We start from the raw sequence: 18,392 nt of genomic DNA, 5'->3' as shown, positions 1-18,392 counted from the left end.
ACATTTCTATAGAAACTTTGGCAATAGACATTGGCCACAATCCAAACATTAAAGGGGTATCCTGTGGAGATCAAACTCACAAATGTGGACTCTTTGCAGATGATCTTCTCTTATTCATGACTTCTCCATTGACCTCCCTTCCAAACATATGTCAGACCCATAATAAATTTTATAAAATAACAGGCCTGAAGGTCAAGTATACAAAATCCCAAACCCTTAATGTTTCGCTCCCCCACCAACTGTATCTCAGTTGAAACAGTCGTTCAAATTTGATTGGAATGACAGCTCCATCAAATACCTGGGTATCACACTTACTGCCTGCTTCGAAAATCTCTACACAAACAACTATCCCTCTTTATATAAGAAATTAGAAAATGACCTTAAAACCTGGTCCAAACATGAACTCTCCTGGTTAGGTAAGATCAATTCGATTAAAATGACTTTACTCCCAAGAATTTTATATTTTTTTAGATCTCTTCCCATTCCAGTTAATAAATCTCATTTGAAAAAAACTCCAGAGCAAGATTCTCAAATTCACATGGGGTCCCTCTGGCTATCGAATACACCAACACACCTTATTTCACCATAAAAGTAAGGGAGGACTAGGTCTTCTTGATCTTCACAAATATTATATAGCCGCTAGACTGGCTCAATTAGCCATAGTTTACTCACAGCCTGAAAAACCAGACTGGATCAATATAGAGCAACAGGCAGTACCCCACTTATCCTTGGATTAATTATTATGGTGTCCACCTAAGAAAAGACCTCCAATAATGGCCCCAACTATGTCCCAATCTTGCACACTTTGGGATAGCCTCAGAAATCACCCGACTCTCATTTCGACAGGACGTTCCCTATCACACTTATTCAATAATCCGGACTTCCCCCCAGTCTTAGATAGAAAAACATTCCAATGGTGGATGGACAAGGGACTATATCGTATAGGACATTTCTTTAAATCTTGAAAGCCCATAACCCTTATCTATTGCGTCAATACGCTGAAACTTCCAGATTCTGAAAGACTCTATTTCGATCTCATTTCTAAATTCTTACACCAAATTTGGAAGAATAAACCCCTTCCGCTCCAATTCACAAAATTTGAGATCTGGTGTGAACAAGATATGGAACAAAAAGGAGGAATTTCTGTGATTTACTCGTGCCTCACTCACCCTACAGCTAAATCCTCCTATATGGAGGCCTGGGAAAATGATCTTCTATTCGGTTGGGACATAGCAACCTGGTATACGGCTTACTCAAAATCTTTCAGGGGAATTCTTAATGTTTCCCTGATGAAAGCTAACATTAAGGTTATAACCAGGTGGTATTTAACCCCCACCAGGCTTGCAACCATATATCCAACTGCAGATCCAACTTGTTTCAGAGGTTGTCAATTATTGGGAACAATAGTTCATACTTGGTGGGGATGTCCTAGGATCCGACCATTTTGGAAAAAAGTTTTTAACATGATATTTAAGGTGACTGGTCATCAGATTCCTAGGTCCATTCTTGTAGCTTTTCTAAATGCCCACATACCTCTCATTCCCAAGCACACACAAAAAATAATTCACTTCATACTCACATCAGTCAAGCTTATAATAGCGAAAGCTTGGGAGAAACCTAGGCCCTTCTTGTCAGAGGTCATAAGAAAATTTTCCTGGATAATGACCCAAGAAAAATTGGCAAGCATCTTAGGACCCCACAGTTTGAAAAAATCTGGGATCCTTGGGCTAAATACATAGGGATTTCTATTTTGCATGGTGTCACACCGGCCCTCTCTCCTTCTAAGCATTAGGATAGACCCATATACCTTTCTTTCTCTCCTTTTCTTTTCCTTCTCTTTTTCTGTCCTTTTATCTATATGTTTTGAGGACACCTGGAAATGACATTTGAGGATTCTTATCTCTAATTTTAATTTATTATATCAACATTTATAGATAAGTTTATCTTATCTTCCTTCATGTTAGACTGGATATTTATGTCAAAACATTTTTAGACCAGGAGGTGGAGGGTTCACTCCTTTGGCACAGTATGATCCCGTTAGGGGTGCCGGGGGTTGGGAATCCCTCTATTTCCTTAAGTGCTCTCCACCAGACCAGGTTACCTATTAAGCTGGCCTAACAGGATTGGAATATCCATTTTTATTTTATCCCCATTGGTTAATAGCTTACTGTTGTTAATGAACCTTTAAAATAATTATTAAATGTATCATATTGTATTCTATGAATTTTAAAAATAAAATATTTTGAAAGAAAAAAAAAAGATAACTTTTTCTGCCAGGGGTGCTGCCACATGAGAGCTCCCCATGGATTTTCTATGGATGTGGCTGTTCCCATTTTCTTTTGAACCGGATGATATTTGGCCAGTGTGTACTAACCGTAAAGCGGAGGTCCGCCCACTGCTGCAAAAAAAATTAAAAAAAAAATAAAAGCCAGCAGCTACACATACTGTAGCTGCTGGCTTTTAATAATAGGACTCTTACCTGTCCTGGAGTCCAGCGATATTGGCACTGCTGATGTTTCCATCAGCTGTCGGGTGCTGCCACCTCCATTGCGGGTAGGGGAACCTGGCAGTGTAGCCTTACAGCTTCACGCCGGGAACCCTACTGCTCATGTGCGAGGCTCCACTCCTCTCTCCTACTGGCCCAGCGACACGGGGAGAAGGAGGGTGCCAAGCAGTGACTTCTATAGCCGCAGCTGTGGCTTCCAGAAGTCAAAGTATCCTGTCCCCCCAAAGGTGCCAAATGTGGCACCGGAGAGGGGAGGAGACAAATGAGCGGAAGTTCCACTTTTGGGTGGAACTCCGCTTTAAGAATGTTTCTAAGTTAAATTTATTTCACTGATTGTATAAAATATGAAATCTCTGGTAACATTTTTTGGGGATATATAGCTTACTTTTTAACTTAAAGCTAAACTCTAGGAAAATAGCTAAATATACAGATAAATACATATAAAAGGAAAATGTTTTTCCTGGCAAAGGATTTGTATTCCTGTCCATGCAATCCCGAGATTTACAAGGCTCTACTAGAACACAGCTCTGTCTGACAGGAGAAAAGACCTGGCTGTTCTCTACTGCAATTCAATAATGCTAACAGGTCTTGTTCCACTCCAACCCTGTATTTAACAGTGACAACAAAAGTAGCAGACTGATGATCTCTCTGTCACTCTGCTCTTGCCTTCCATTAGCATGCTCTGTGCACTGCAGCATAACCAACTCACTTTTTGTTCTGCTTCTCTCTCTCTCCCAGTCTGACCCCTGCTGTACAGTGACTGCAAAAGGCTCAAACTCAGTCAAATTCAAGTACTTACAATGCTTGAATTTAAAATACATTTAAAGATATACAAAATTATCAAATCAATCAGCGCAAAAAAAATCCTAACTATTAAAAATAATGCAGCTATGCACAAGAGATCATCACATAATCCAAATAAACATAGTAAAAACAAAGTGCAGTGCATGTAAATTTTATAGCAATGAAAAGTTCTAAAAAATCCAATAACAATCCAGCAAGAATAGAAGGTGGACTATAGGTCCCAGCAAGTGACAGAACACAAATCAGGATGCAATGGTGATAGATACATTAATCAATACAAAAATGCATTCAATTTTTCCTTTTATTAGTTGCATTACTTCTTCTAGTAATATAACCACTTAATATGTTAGTACATACAAATTATACTTTTAATGAAAACCCCATGTTGCTCTTTTTAGCCATAATTATTCTCTGCCACGTGCCTGCTAGCTGGACTGCTGTGCATAGGTAAATGTAAAAACAATGTACAGAGCTCAGTGACAGCAGCAGGTGGCCGACAAGCATGTAATGGCAGCCCTCATATTTCCCCTAAGTAAGAAAGATGTATATTTTGGATGTTAGAAAGACAGCCAAATAGATGAAATGAGATAGCATAAAATTATCTCTTGTTCACCCTATGGATTAGAATTTTAAATGTGAAAAGAAAATATTCAGATGAATATAAATTACATGATTACATATGAAAGGAATAATACTTGCATGTTAGAACAAAAATGCAATCACTTTTGAAATACTACATCTTCTTTTGTATGTACTGCAATACAAAACCAATCCAGCCAAACATATTAGATTTCATTACATAAATAATCATATATTTTCTGTGAACAAATGGTAATAGTTCATCTATCCGATACTGTAACAGGTGCTGAACAGTCATCTGGTAAAATCATGTTGTAAATAAATCAACATAGAATATTTTTCATGCTTACATCCAGATAATAGTATCACTGCTGTTCCCAGCCCTTACAGTAAATTAAATGCCATAATTGCTTGTTTTTCCAGAGAACAGCAAATACTGAACTCTAGTAGTGAGTGTATTTGCTAAGCCCACTTGTCATTCTTCTTTTGATCTTCTCTTTTTTTCAGTCTGCACTTGGAGGTTGGGTAGGAATCAGCATTTACTGAAGAAAGTTCAAGTGCTTCTTACAAAAATGCATATTGACTCTCTTAGGATTTTCTGTGATGTTATCTGGAGTTGTAAAGACAGTTTTCGGAATGCAGTTGACATTGTACCTTTGGATTGCACAATCATAATCGATTTAACTGCTGTGTAGAATCAAACAGTCAAACGGGCTAATGAATTTAAATAATGATTATCTTAGTATGATATCTTTTTCACGATAAGATCAAAGGTAGTTTAATGTATTGCTAATGAATAGAAGAGGTAACATGGTGCTGTAAATAGGTGCCACTACCAATGGCCTATTATACATGAATTTGTAGTATTTCATCTTCAATAAGTAACATGAGAGCAAAGAAAGAGCCAGCAATTTAGCAGTAAAATAGGACTAAAATAGCTGGCCATAGATGCCAAACTGAAGCAACCAAAGCTTCCAAATTCAAGTTGGGTGCATTGCTAACAAAGGAGTCCAAATCCTTATTTGTATTTCTAAAAGATAAGGTAAAGAATTAGAAATAGTGTGTTTTTACTGCTGTCAGCGTTGGACAAGTATGGTACAAGTTTGGACAGGGTTCCTGCAATTGTACATTATGGGGATGGGGCAGGTGTGAAAGAGCAAAGCTGGGGAAGTATGGATGCTAATGCTGGCCATACACACACAGAATTTCATCCGAAACAGGTCGTTTTCGGAAAAATCGTTCGACAATCATGCCATTAGTGGACCCAACTTTACCAACGAATTTGACTATGGGCCAGGCTAATGTTGATGGATTCGAAGCAAGAACTTTTGCCGTTTCAACTAGAATGGGAAAAAGGAGGCTCAATTCATTTGGGCCCACTTTTCATGGCATTGCGGCTGCTTTCCTATTGCTTAAAATGGTAACAGCATTTTGCCTCAGCATCAGTGCCTTAAGCATTAGAAGGCACTTTAAGTATGCCTTCTAATGCTTAAGGCAGCAACAATTTTTGCCTCAGTTGTACGTTATTATTTTATTTCCCTTTTAAGAAAGTTCTAGTTTCTTCCAGGACCTTCCAGAATCTTGAAATCTCCTATAAAAGGTTTTTTCTTTTCTCTCATAAGTCTTCACTCAGAGTGGTCGGCAGCAACACTGCAAGCTTCCCTCCCTCCCATCCTTCTTCCATGGCACTTTAAGAGGATTGTCACCTTGTTTTAAGGGGGACTGTTGTTTAATAATTTTGATTAATTTATGCTTGAGTCATGTGGACTAAGCAGATTCATTGTTTCAAATGCATATCTTGAAAGATTTTATAAATTCATTTTGTTAATTATTTAAACCAATAAAGTGCTGTGGCCATGTTTACTCCATTTCTTTTGGTGTTTTTTGTTTTTTATTGGAATATTGCAGCCTGCAATCCCATATATAACGTGTATGTTGTAATCGAAACAAAAAGAATATTCTGTCTTGTATAATCTATATATGTTTTTATTGTTGTCCAACGATCACTATGATCATGGAAACAATCATGGAAACGAGTTTATTCTGTTAGTGGCCAATTCGCTTTTGACTGAAGAATAATCGTTCAGTCTGCAAACGGACGAAATTCTGTGTGTGCATTGTCAGCATTACTGTGTGAAAGGGAATACCAAAGGGGTTTTCATAATTGACCAGAGCTCAGTTTTAAAGAGGAAGTAAACCCTGGTGGGTTTTACTTCCTCTTTATTTCCCTGCAAAGGTAAAGCATAATGGGCTACTATGCATCGCATAGTAGCCCATTATGTGTCACTTACCTGAAATCGAAGCCTGCAATGTCACTGCTGTCCCCACTAGCAGTGAGCAGCCATCTTCAACCATCTTCAACCCCTCTTCCTTCCAGGGCCGCGAAGTCTGGCTCTGTGACTGGCCGGAGTCACATGCGTGTGGGAGCCACCAGTCACGGCATGACCCCTATTAGAAATGGCATGATGTGCCGTACTCATCTGCGCTCATATTTATTGTAAATATCTCCTAAACCGTGGAGTATATAACAGCTCCTCTATGTATATGCAATATAGCATTCATGTACTTTTTTTGCAAAAATATCAAAGCTTTCCATAAAATTTACAGACACGTACCTTACTGTCCTCCATCCATGTTTACAGACGTATATATTGCTTTTGTCTTACGTCCTTACAGACGGTAGGTCATGACACAGGAAGGAGTTGACCAGCTGACCTCATTAGCACACACCCTGCATCATCCACCCTCCCACTACCAGCTGCACGTTTTTTAAATGAAATGCAATCAATAAGTGATCACCCTTCTCACTAAATACACAATCAGATTGCATAGTGTATGAAGGGAGTGGACAGAAACACTCAGCTGTCAAGCCCCGTTCACATCTTTGCATAGCGGGAACTCGCATTCCCACATGCGTTTTTTGTTGTTTTGGTTTTTTTTAACGAGGGGGGAGGTGTTTTGGAGCATTTTTACTCATCACACATAGGGCAACCCGTCCACCTGAATGGGCTGCCCTACACGCAGCAATCACCCCAAAGAAGCTTTAGAACTTTTTCTAGAGCGGAGCTTGGTGCAGCATTTAGTATTTTTTTATTTTTTTAAAACTTTTTTCTGATTTGAGAAATGCTTGGTATCACTTCCTAAGAAAGCACTATACAGGAAAGGAATGGGGCAATGTATAACCACCATCACTGTTTTTGTAAATGTGGAATTGTGTGACCAGTGCAATTAAATGAACTGGTTAATAGGCATACTGGGAGACCATTCCAAATGCTATATTATATTTAAATTAAAATTCATAATTTTGCATAAGACGTTGTCATTTTCAGAAACTGTACAATGTTTTCCATAAAGCAACTCTGTCACCTCCCCCTTACCATTCTGGTGGATGGGGAGTCTGAACTTCTCTGTCTTCCAATGCTACAGCCTGCATACAAACAAACAAAATGTTATTTTGTTGGAGCCACAAGGGAGCTACAATGGCAACCATCTCATAAAACTCTGTAAGTTCTTCAAAATTAATTAACTATTATTGCACTACAGATTTTGTTGATCTTTATTTAATGCAGAAACAGTTTTTGTATGATTTACCCTCCCAAAAAGGTATACGCTATTGAATATTAATCTGACTCAACCTGATCTAATCGAATTGTTAATATATTAAGATCAGAAACAAGAGACATATTGCCATTATAGGGATATGTAAATTGATTATGGTCATGTTAGACCATTTGTATAGTCAATTTGCCTTTGATTCACAGCTTGGGCAAGTAATGGCGACCCATTTAATATAGATAATGACAACTATAATGACAACTATAAAATACAATGTATAACCCACAATTATAATAACTAGATATATCTTAATATTACAGACCTGCATTTAAATCTACCTTATGTGGATATACTACCAACATAAGCAGGACCTGATGTTACTTTTGAATACAATTAAAAATGGTTACATTTTAATAATATTTGTGTAATTATCAGTACCTTAAAAGTCCTAATTTTTTTGTACTACATATTTACCTAAATCCTCTTCCATCCTCTTCCACTTCCATCCAGGACTGCCTACATATATTGCTTACATTTGTTTTTTATTATCTTTGCTGTTAATATTTACTGCACCGTTTTTCTTTTCACTTTTTCAAAACAATATTTTAAAATTGTGAAGCTGAATCTCTGAATGCTTTATTATCTAGAATTGAAAGAACTCTGAATTTCTGAGGAACTAAAGTATACTCTGTGGAGCCCCATTCAGACTAGTGTAGTGCAACAATGGCCATTTTCTCATTGCCACGCATTGCGAGTAGGACAGCCTGTTCATTTCAGTGGGCTGCCCTATGGGTAGCAAAAAAGCTCATGTACCTTTTCAAGATTCACTTGTTACGAGATTTTATTACCATGCTTGCCTGTTTTTCCACATGCAAGAATGCTCTTCTTGCTTGGTGTGTTTGAGGTGCCATTAACAATAAATGGCACCACAAGCACAAGAAGCATTTATTGCACATTTCATGTACATGCAAAAAAAGTGTGATTTTTGCATATGAGCTTATGCGCTATACTAGCCTGAATGGAGCTTGATATTCCTGTCTGCACCTGGCAGTGAGTGACAATTTGTAAGGGCCAGAATCGCAACAGTAGGTGCTGTGAATAGTGTGTTTCCTTTTAAAATACGTGGTTGGAGGGTACTGTGTGTGTGTGTTTGTGTTTTTGTATGTATGTGAGTGTGTGCAGGGTTAACTGCTCAGTTAACCTGCCCCAGTAATAATTACTCAGTCTGCTGTAGCTAAGGCTGTCCTGAAAGCTGCAAAATCTCTGTAGGATGAGACCGATAGCATAATCATTCCACTAGCCATCGATTATTTGCTATAATCACTTGTGTCTGGCTAAGCTATCAAACAGCCTCATTCTAGGGGAACATGCCATAGAAAGCAGAGAAAATAATCCAGATGCTGCAGTCACTCTTGTTTTAGTGCAGCGAATAGAATCAAAAGCTTTTTTAGGAACCTAACTGTACTGTGCCTTTTAACTGTGAGTTTGTGTGTGCTGGATCTTTTAACAGTGCAGTAAATCTCAGCTGGCTGGGAAGTATGCCTATGAATTAAGGTTTACAAATTGGTTTAAACCTTCATTTTTAAGCAATGTGTTCTTTGTATCCTAACCTGAAGTGGACAATGTTAATAGGATAATTACATGGTGCATGACCTTTGTCGTGACCCATACCCAACTTCTAAAGAAAAGCATGGCATTGAATACGCAGTAATTGAACCAATTCTTTTCTGTTTTTTCAAGTTATGCAGTCTTAGGTTTCACACACCCTGCTCTGATATGTGCTCTTTAATTTACACTGCAGTAACATGCAGAGAATGTAATATTTTTAAAAGTATAAAATAACTATTTAAAACAATTAGGAATATTTATACACAGTGTTACATTTATGTGAACAATACTACATAGTGAAAAACAGGATATCCACTGTCATCGAAAAAAAAATACTTTTTATTTCACAGAAATGAAAAGACAAACAAATAATAAAAATATGCACTAGTACAATATTTTGCTGCTATAGTAGGTGGTCTTTAGTAGTGATGGGTAAATGTGTCCAGGATCAATTCACCAAGGGTTCAGCGACTCTTATTCAAAACTTGACCAACCTAAACCCGAAGGAACATCCCACTGAAATTTATGGGTGTCTGTTTGTGTGTGTGTGTATGTGTCTGTGAGTGTGATCTCTTGTTATATTCTGGCCATTTTTAAAGTTAATAGGCAAACAACTGTCAGAAAAAGGCAAGGGAAGTTGGGTAAATGGGGGAAATGTACCAATGAAAAACAATTTTAAAAATATCATACAAGGGACTTTTTCAAACAGTTTCAATGGCAACATTGAAAATACACACATCCTTTAAAGTATAGGATACTTTATAGTATATAGTATACTATATAGTGGAAGTATAGGATGAATATAAGTCTTGTTAAAAATGTGTCCCCGCCCAAATATGCTGTATACTGTTAATAAGCGAGCAGTGAGCAGCGTAAATACCTTTTTTCCTTGATTTGCTATGATGAGGTGACTTGATCCAGAAGCTTCCAGGGTTAGTGTCGTCATAGCTTGGGGAATCAAGTTCTGATGCCAAGTGCTCCCTGACACCAGGGAGTTGCTGCTTCTGGATCATGTGTCTGCACTGAAACAAATTAAAGAAAAGGTTTTTACACTGCTCTCTTTTATAAATGGTATGCAGCATATGTAGCAGAAGGGGGGAGGAAACATTTTAAACAAGATTTATATTTAGCTTACTTTGTTACTTTAAAGGCATTATAAAACTTCCTACCTGCACCTTGTGTTTTCACTTGCCTAAGATGTTAATTGATCATGTAGTTTCATGGTTTCATATGTTGACCTATATTTACAGCCTATAGCAGAGTAAATCTTCACACTTCTGTATCACAAATTTCTGTTTGTGTTCAAATATAAGACATACTGCATGGCTCATAGTACTAACATTTCCTGTAAAGAAACAACATATCAGTGTGGCAGGGGAGGGGGCAATTACAGGAACAATGCCCCTCTCTGCAGCAGCTGAAAGCCAGTTTCTCCCTCTCTCCCTCTCATCAGCTTTCAGCTGCTGCAAGGAGGGACACTAAGGGCCATGATCCTGTAATTGACCCCCCAGCCACACTGATCCCCCTTTCTGTCCTGCCCACATCTGATTCCCCCTGCTGTGTGCCCCCATCCTACAGCACAGCTGGCTTCTCTCTCCCAACAGCTTTGTAAAAGAGAAAAACATTTTTAAAAAAATTTGTAAAAATGTAAAAAAAAAAATTGTAAAAAATAATTTTAAAAAGTTGGGTAATTTCATAAAAAATAATTAAAAATGACAGATTCACGCAGACTCTCAGGCCCATGCAGTGTGAATGAGCAGTTTGTTTGTACGACTGGAGTAATCTGTTACTCTATGAGGATGTAGCAGCTGCAGGTCCTACTTTAAGTGTGCAGGTGTGGGTGAGTGGCCCCAAATACATGCTCTCTGTGTTTGGAGGCCATACACCTGCATTTACAAGCCTGTCATACTAGGGCTGTGGCTGTGTTCATACAGCTGCTGTGACCCCATAGTGTAACATAAGCTGCCTGCACACAGCTCCAGCAACATAGAAAAAAGTGATTCACACTGTACAGGCCACAGCACCTTATGTGAATGAGCTCCAAGACCTCATTTACACACAAAACTTTTTTTATTACCTCAATACAGTTTATCTTTTAGATTTAGCAGGAATTTTGTAAGTTACCGTATTTACAATATCAGGGGAAAATCATGGGTGTGTGTTATACGCCGATCCCCGCCGATCTCGCCGATCCCCCGCTGATTGTGAGCGGAGGACCGAGCTGCCGAGATACATAGCTGAGTGTACTCGGCTCAGCTCCGCTCACAGTCATGCCCAGTCCCGCCCTATGATGGACATAACACAGGGACTGGGTGTGGCTGTGAGCGGAGCCGAGCCGAGTACACTCAGCTCCGCTCGGGACTGCGAGATGACCCGAGAGCCGGCGAGAGGACGCAAGAGCCGCCGAGAGGACCCGAGAGCCGCCGAGATGCACAGGACATCCGGCTCTGTATCTCGGCGGCGCCATTTTTAAACTGGAAGACTGCAATGACAAGGCCGCAATGACAAGGCTGCACTGACAAGGCTGCAAATGACACTGACAAGGCTGCAATGACACTGGACAAGGCTTCAGATGTACACTGATGAGGCTGCATTGATGGGCATTTAAATGTAAGTTTTTTTCCTTAAACTTCCCTCTTAAAATTTTTTTTCCTTAAAATTCGATCCTAAACTTAGGGTGCGTGTTATACGCCAATAAATACGGTATGTAAAGTTTGTGTTTGGTAATAATGACTTTTTTTTCGGGGGGGGGGGGATTTCTAACAGCTGCCCTGAGTGCAGTAGAGATGTCACAACAGTGCAAAAATGTGTACTTTTATATGTATTTTCAAATGTGTGTTTGTATTATTGTTCTGTCAGTCACTTAAACCAGTTGCATGCAGCTTTTTATTTGAAACAGGAAAGTTATTCAAAAATGTATTTTGGGACTTTTGTTCAAGCTCTCATTAAAAATGAACTGCAGATGACACAGCGGTGTAAAATTGTCCAGCAGCAGGGCATGTCACATTAGAGCTGTCACATTAGTGAGACATATTTGATATTTTTTTTTTTGTTCTGTCACTCCATCAAAACATTTTTCCTATAGATAATATGCACTCTCTAATATCAGTGTAGCTGAAGACCACTGAAGATACCAGTCTAAAGCCTGGCACACTCTACACGTTTTTTTGCGTTCAATGCAGCAGGTTGAACACAAAAAAACCTGCCAGCTCCAGTCAGAGCCACTGTATTAACTATGCAAAGTTAGTACAGTGAGCTGTTGTGTTCTAACAGGGGGATGGCCCCTCCACCAGAACATTCTGATCAGCGCTCTCTGCCATTGGCTTAGAGCGCTGATCAGGAATTGGTCAGCTGCTGGTTTTCCAGCATGCTCGTCAAACAGAAGCCGGCTAAACGGTCGGCTTCTGTCTGACAGACCGACACACACAGTCAGAATGTCGGACGGTTTTTAATGAACTGGCCGATGTCTCCCAACATTCTACCCAAGTGTATGGGTATCAATGCTCTCTGCCATTGGCTTAGAGCACTGATCGGGAGATGGTCGGCTGCTGGTTTTCCAGCATTCCCAATCGACACACACATGGGCTGAATGTCGGTCGATTTTTATTAAACCGGCCAATGTCTTCCAACATTTGACCAGTGTGTACAAGGCTCAAAGCTAGCTGTACATCAGTAGAATTTTGTTAGTAACTTTTCATTTTAAGAATGTTTGTTTGACTTTCTGAATTTTTGTGGGGTCAAATTGGCATTTGTTTTTGACGAGGGACGAGAACATTTGAAGTAGCAGGATTTCAAAAGCAAATACATTTTTTTTTGTTGTTGAAAATCTAGTGTATAGCCAGGTTTAGAAGCAGTGGACTGCCAGAGGGGGTGACACTCAAGGCTATCTTTAACTTAGTGTAAAAGCCTGCATCAGTGGCAGATTCCCAGCACGTTCAAATTCTGCCTCTCAAAATGATTGGTTGCTGGGCCCGCCTTGAATCCTAGCAACCAATCAGGTGCATGGAGGCCCTGGCATTCAGAGGAGGAAGATGTAACTTGCTCCTCCTGAGCTGCTCCACCACCTCCAGTGTTGTACTTCCCACTGACAATGGAAGGACAAGGAGTCTGAGGAGATTTGCTATCTGGACCGCGACACACTGCTGTTGAGCTGAATGGCTGGGAGTTTGAGGAGTCCTGCCTGCAATCCATATGGAGACACTGCTAATGTGAGTGAGCAGAGCTCAAGCTATAGCTGCACACAAAGGAGGGGGGAGGGGGTAGGGATCACACAGGTGTATTCTAGAAGGAGGGAGGACAGGCTTCCCAAAGCTCTGTAAACCGACTGCAATATCACCACACCATCCACAGTACTTGTAAGATGCCTTCAGTCCCTGACTGTCTCCAGTACCATGCCTGCAGTCTCTGACCATCTCCTGTATCATGCCGGCAGTCTCTGATCATCTCCTGTGCCATGCCTGCAGTCTCTGATGGTCTCCTGTACCATGCCTGCAGTCTCTGACTGTCTCCTGTACCATGCCTTCGGTCTCTGACCATCTCCTGTACCATGCCTGCAGTCTCTGACCGTCTCCTGTACCATGGCTGCAATTTATGACTGTCTCCAGTACCATGCCTGCAGTCTCTGACTGTCTCTAGTACCATGCCTGCAGTCTCTGACCATCTCCTGTAGTATGTCTGCAGGGGGGGCCAAGAAAATGTTTGCCCAGTGTCCAAGCAATATTAAAGATAGCCCTGGATCAAGTATGTAGTGATATCCAACTGTATCATTTACAGGGGCACAGTGACCATGTGATACCAGCCCAAAACTAGCCTGCCCAGTGCCCTGCAGGGCACTATGGCAGGAGAAAGCCCCGGGGGAGGGGGGAAGGTGATATCAACCCTAGTGACACCACTGTTTAGAAGGACATTCCTGTGCCACTTATTCAATTCTCCATTCATTGTGCATAGGTAAAGTAAAAGAATAGGTCGAGAAGAGAGAAAAAAAAGAAGAAGCAAATCCTATCATTAAGTACTCATCAATGACCAGATAGCACAAAATGCTAATTCCGCATTCCTGTTGACCTGATATTTGGAATGTATTACCATTTCATTTTATATCCAATATAATCTTTTATGCTTAACCGACCTATAACTAGGTAGGTATTGGACAATTCTCAGAAGGTCACAATTGTAGCTAGTTGACATGCCTCATTAGTGTAAAACTATACTTACATAGTTACATAGTTATTCAGGTTGAAAAAAGACACAAGTCCATCCAATTCAACCTTAAAAACAATTAATAAATAAAATAAAAAATATCGTACAATCCAATATACCCAATTTTATACCCTCAGTTGATCCAGAGGAAGGCAAAAAACCCCAGCAGAGCATGCTCCAATTTGCTACAGCAGGGGAAAAAATTCCTTTCTGATCCCCCAAGAGGCAATCAGATTTTCCCTGGATCAACTTTACCTATAAATGTTAGTACCCAGTTATATTATGTACATTTAGCAAAGTATCCAGGCCTTTCTTAAAGCAATCTACTGAGCTGGCCAGAACCACCTCTGGCGGGAGTCTATTCCACATTTTCACAGCTCTTATGCCCCGTACACACGGCCGGATTTTCCGACGGAAAATGTGTGATAGGACCTTGTTGTCGGAAATTCCGACTGTGTGTAGGCTCCATCACACATTTTCCATCGGATTTTCCGACACACAAAGTTTGAGAGCAAGCTATAAAATTTTCCGACAACAAAATCCGTTGTCGGAAATTCCGATCGTGTGTATACAAATCCGACGGACAAAGTGCCATGCATGCTCAGAATAAATAAAGAGATGAAAGCTATTGGCCACTGCCTCGTTTATAGTCCCGATGTACGTGTTTTACGTCACTGCATTCAGAATGATTGGATTTTCCAACAACTTTGTGTGACCGTGTGTATGCAAGACAAGTTTGAGCCAACATCCGTCTGAAAAAAATCCTAGGATTTTGTTGTCGGAATGTCCGAACAAAGTCCGACCGTGTGTACGGGGCATTACTGTGAAGAAACCTTTGCGTATTTGGAGATGAAATCTCTTTTCCTCTAGATGTAAAGAGTGCCCCCGTGTCCTCTGGGTCGATCGTAAAGAGAATAACTCAACATCAAGTTCACTATATATACCCCTTATATATTTGAACATGTTGATCATATTCCCCCTTATTCTCCTCTTCTCAAGAGTGAATAAATTCAGTTCCTCTAATCTTTCCTCATAGCTGAGCTCCTCCATGCCTCTTATCAGTTTGGTTGCCCTTCTCTGCACTTTCTCCAGTTCACTGACAACCTTTTTGAGAACTGGAGCCCAAAACTGAACTGCATATTCCAGATGAGGTCTTACTAATGATTTGAACAGGGGCAAAATTATATCTCTCTCTCTAGAGTCCATACCTCTCTTAATACAAGAAAGGACTTTGCTTGCTTTGGAAACCGCAGCTTGTCATTGCATGCTATTATTAAGCTTATGATCTACCAAAACCCCCAGATCCTTCTCCCCCATGGATTCCCCCAGTTGTACTCCCCCTAGCATGTATGATGCATGCATATTCTTAGCCCCCAAGTGCATATTTCTCAACATTAAACCTCATCTGCCACATAAGATGATCCTATGAATGCAATTAAGTGCTTGTTTTTATCTGACTGTGTGATGTTTGTTTAGTTCTCATTTTCTCCTGAAACATAAAAAGTTACTGGTAGGCCAAATAATTCCAACTAAAACTGTTCTTAGTAAATTTGTCTGTATGTATGTCCTTGCGGTAACTACATTAGAATGTAAGCTCCTCTAAAGACAGACAGAACTTGATGTGAATGGTCAAAATGTTTCTGTAAAACACAGCAGAATATTCTTTTTGACAAAATTAAAGTGTTTGTTACCCCAACACTTTATATTCCTGATATGTGCCTGCTGTACCATTTACCATTTACTTGTATGAGAAATTATCCTGTTCTCTTTGTATTGCTTCCTTTATGTGATATCCCCGGTGTTCCTGCCACTGGGAAGCTCATAGTGCTACTGCTTCTCCTCCCCCAGCTCTTTTTTTGTATATCTATACTATGCAAATGTTTTTTGTATATCTACACAAAAAAGTTTTGCATTTCATTTCTATTTTTAAACTGAATGGTTTATTTTACAAGGCGATTGTTTACAATCACTTTAACAACTCTTAAACAGCATTTTGTTAAAGTGGTTTTAAAGTCTCAAGGATTTTTGCCTTCATGCATTCTATGCATGAAGGTATAAAACCTTCCTTGTGCAGCATCCCCCCAGCCCTCCCTAATACTTACCATGTGCACGAGAGCCGCAGTTCTCTGGGAAATCTCCCTCCTCATTGGCTGAGACAGCAGTGGGAGCTGTTGGCTCCGGCTACTGTCAATCAACGGCCATTGAACCAATGAGAAAAAAGAGAGATAGAGAGAGGGTGGGGCCAAGCCACAGCTTTATGTGTGAGGCGACAAGCAGAGAAGCTGCTCAGAATCGAGCCTGCTCGGGTGCCCCCATAGCAAGCTGTTTACTCAGAGGGCACCTGGCAGGAGGGAGGGGACCCGAGAAGTGGAGGATCAGGGCTGCTCTGTGCAAATCCACTGCACAGAGCAGGTAAGTATGACATGTTTGTTATATTAAAAAAAAAAAAAAAACATCACTTTAATGTATTGTTTTTTCTCAATGTAAGTGTAAGGAAAAGTTCATGTGCTGTTTCCAAGGAGCTTTGGCCCTTTTAGTATGTATGTGCCATTTATCTAACATGTGGATTTTATTTATATAATGAGAGATAGATAGATAGATAGATAGATAGATAGATAGATAGATAGATAGATAGATAGATAGATAGATAGATAGATAGATAGATAGATAGATAGATAGAATTTACTTAGGCTGCACTAGGTGGGAACTGTATTTTGAGTGGAGACCTTTGGAGGGATAGAGTAAGTGAAACATGGGTGGAAGTGGACCCAAGGAAAACATTTATGTTGGGTTCACACTATCTTCACATGTGGCTCACAGCAGGGGTCTGGTGCGTCCCCGTTCACCGTTTCAGATCCGATTTTAGCCTGAATTTTTGTCTGAATTCAAACCTAAAATGGACGCACAGGGCTCCTGTTCAAATTTGCCCCAGAGCCGCAGCGGAGTTATGTGAACCGGCTCTATAGAGAGCCGGTCAAAATCTCCTGCTATTGTGAATTGGATGTGAGGAACCCACATCCAATTTGCAATAGGGTGAACCCAGCCTTAAAGTTGAATTTTATATATACATTTTTTGGGATACAGCAGTGGTTCTCAACCCTGTCCTCAAATATCCCCAACAGGCCATGTTTTGGGAATTTCTCTTAGATAAAATAGCAGTCCAAAATACCAAGCCATTGACTCTGATTTAAAGCACCTGTGCAAGGAAAACCTGCAAATATGGCCTGTTGGGTACTTGAGGACAGGGTTGAGAACCACTAGGATACAGCACCATATAGTACACTATAGATTAGTTACATGTTTCTGCTAAAAAATATTACCTGCTGTTCCTTGCGTACTGTCCTGTCTGATTTCCAGGGCTGTAATTGTTAACTGCAGCTACTGCGGTTGGGAAATGCAGGGTGGACATGCTAACCACTAAGCCAAAATATTCAAAATACATAGAAGACATAAAAGAGTCCACTGTCTGAATACCTCAATACACTGAAAGGACAAAGCTTCTGTCTTTCTCCATAGGAGGCCTCATGCCTCCATCCTTAACAGGTTAACCAAGGAGCCCTTATGATTCCACCAATGACTGTATTTTGACCAATGTACAGGATAAAACAAACAAAGCCACTTACCAGATCTAAAGATCTTGTTAGCAAAAAAAGTGAGATGGTGCTTGTTAAATAACCCCATTCAGGATGCAGGGTCTGTACTTTTCACTGGAAAGTCACTTTGTCTGTCTCAAAGGAAATATACACTCCCAACAATTTAGGACCTAAGGAAAGAATGGCAGAGAGCACTTCAAATTCCGAAGATCAGTTAGTCTATATAAGTAAAAGAATATAACAATTCACTATTCAATCTGTTGATAGTGCAAAACTGTTTATGTCTCCACCCTTAACAAGTACACTAGGGAACTTTTGTGACTCCACCACTATACAGATCAACAAAGCTCTGTACATACCCTCTTCAAAAAGAAAATAGGATTTCTAATGACCAATTCAAGGTCTACAACCTGGATGGGGTTGTTTTTAACAAGTGTTGTTTCACTCCTTTTGTTGACATGGTCGATAGTGGCTTTGTTTGTGTTTGTTTTGTTTAACCTTTTTTCATCCTTTGTTACAGCTCAGTGCTGCTGATCTCCTACAGCATATTG

Source organism: Aquarana catesbeiana, linkage group LG05, assembly GCF_042186555.1.
Source record: "Aquarana catesbeiana isolate 2022-GZ linkage group LG05, ASM4218655v1, whole genome shotgun sequence".
Classification (NCBI taxonomy): Eukaryota; Metazoa; Chordata; class Amphibia; order Anura; family Ranidae; genus Aquarana; species Aquarana catesbeiana.
Note: the sequence above shows the minus strand (reverse complement) of the source record.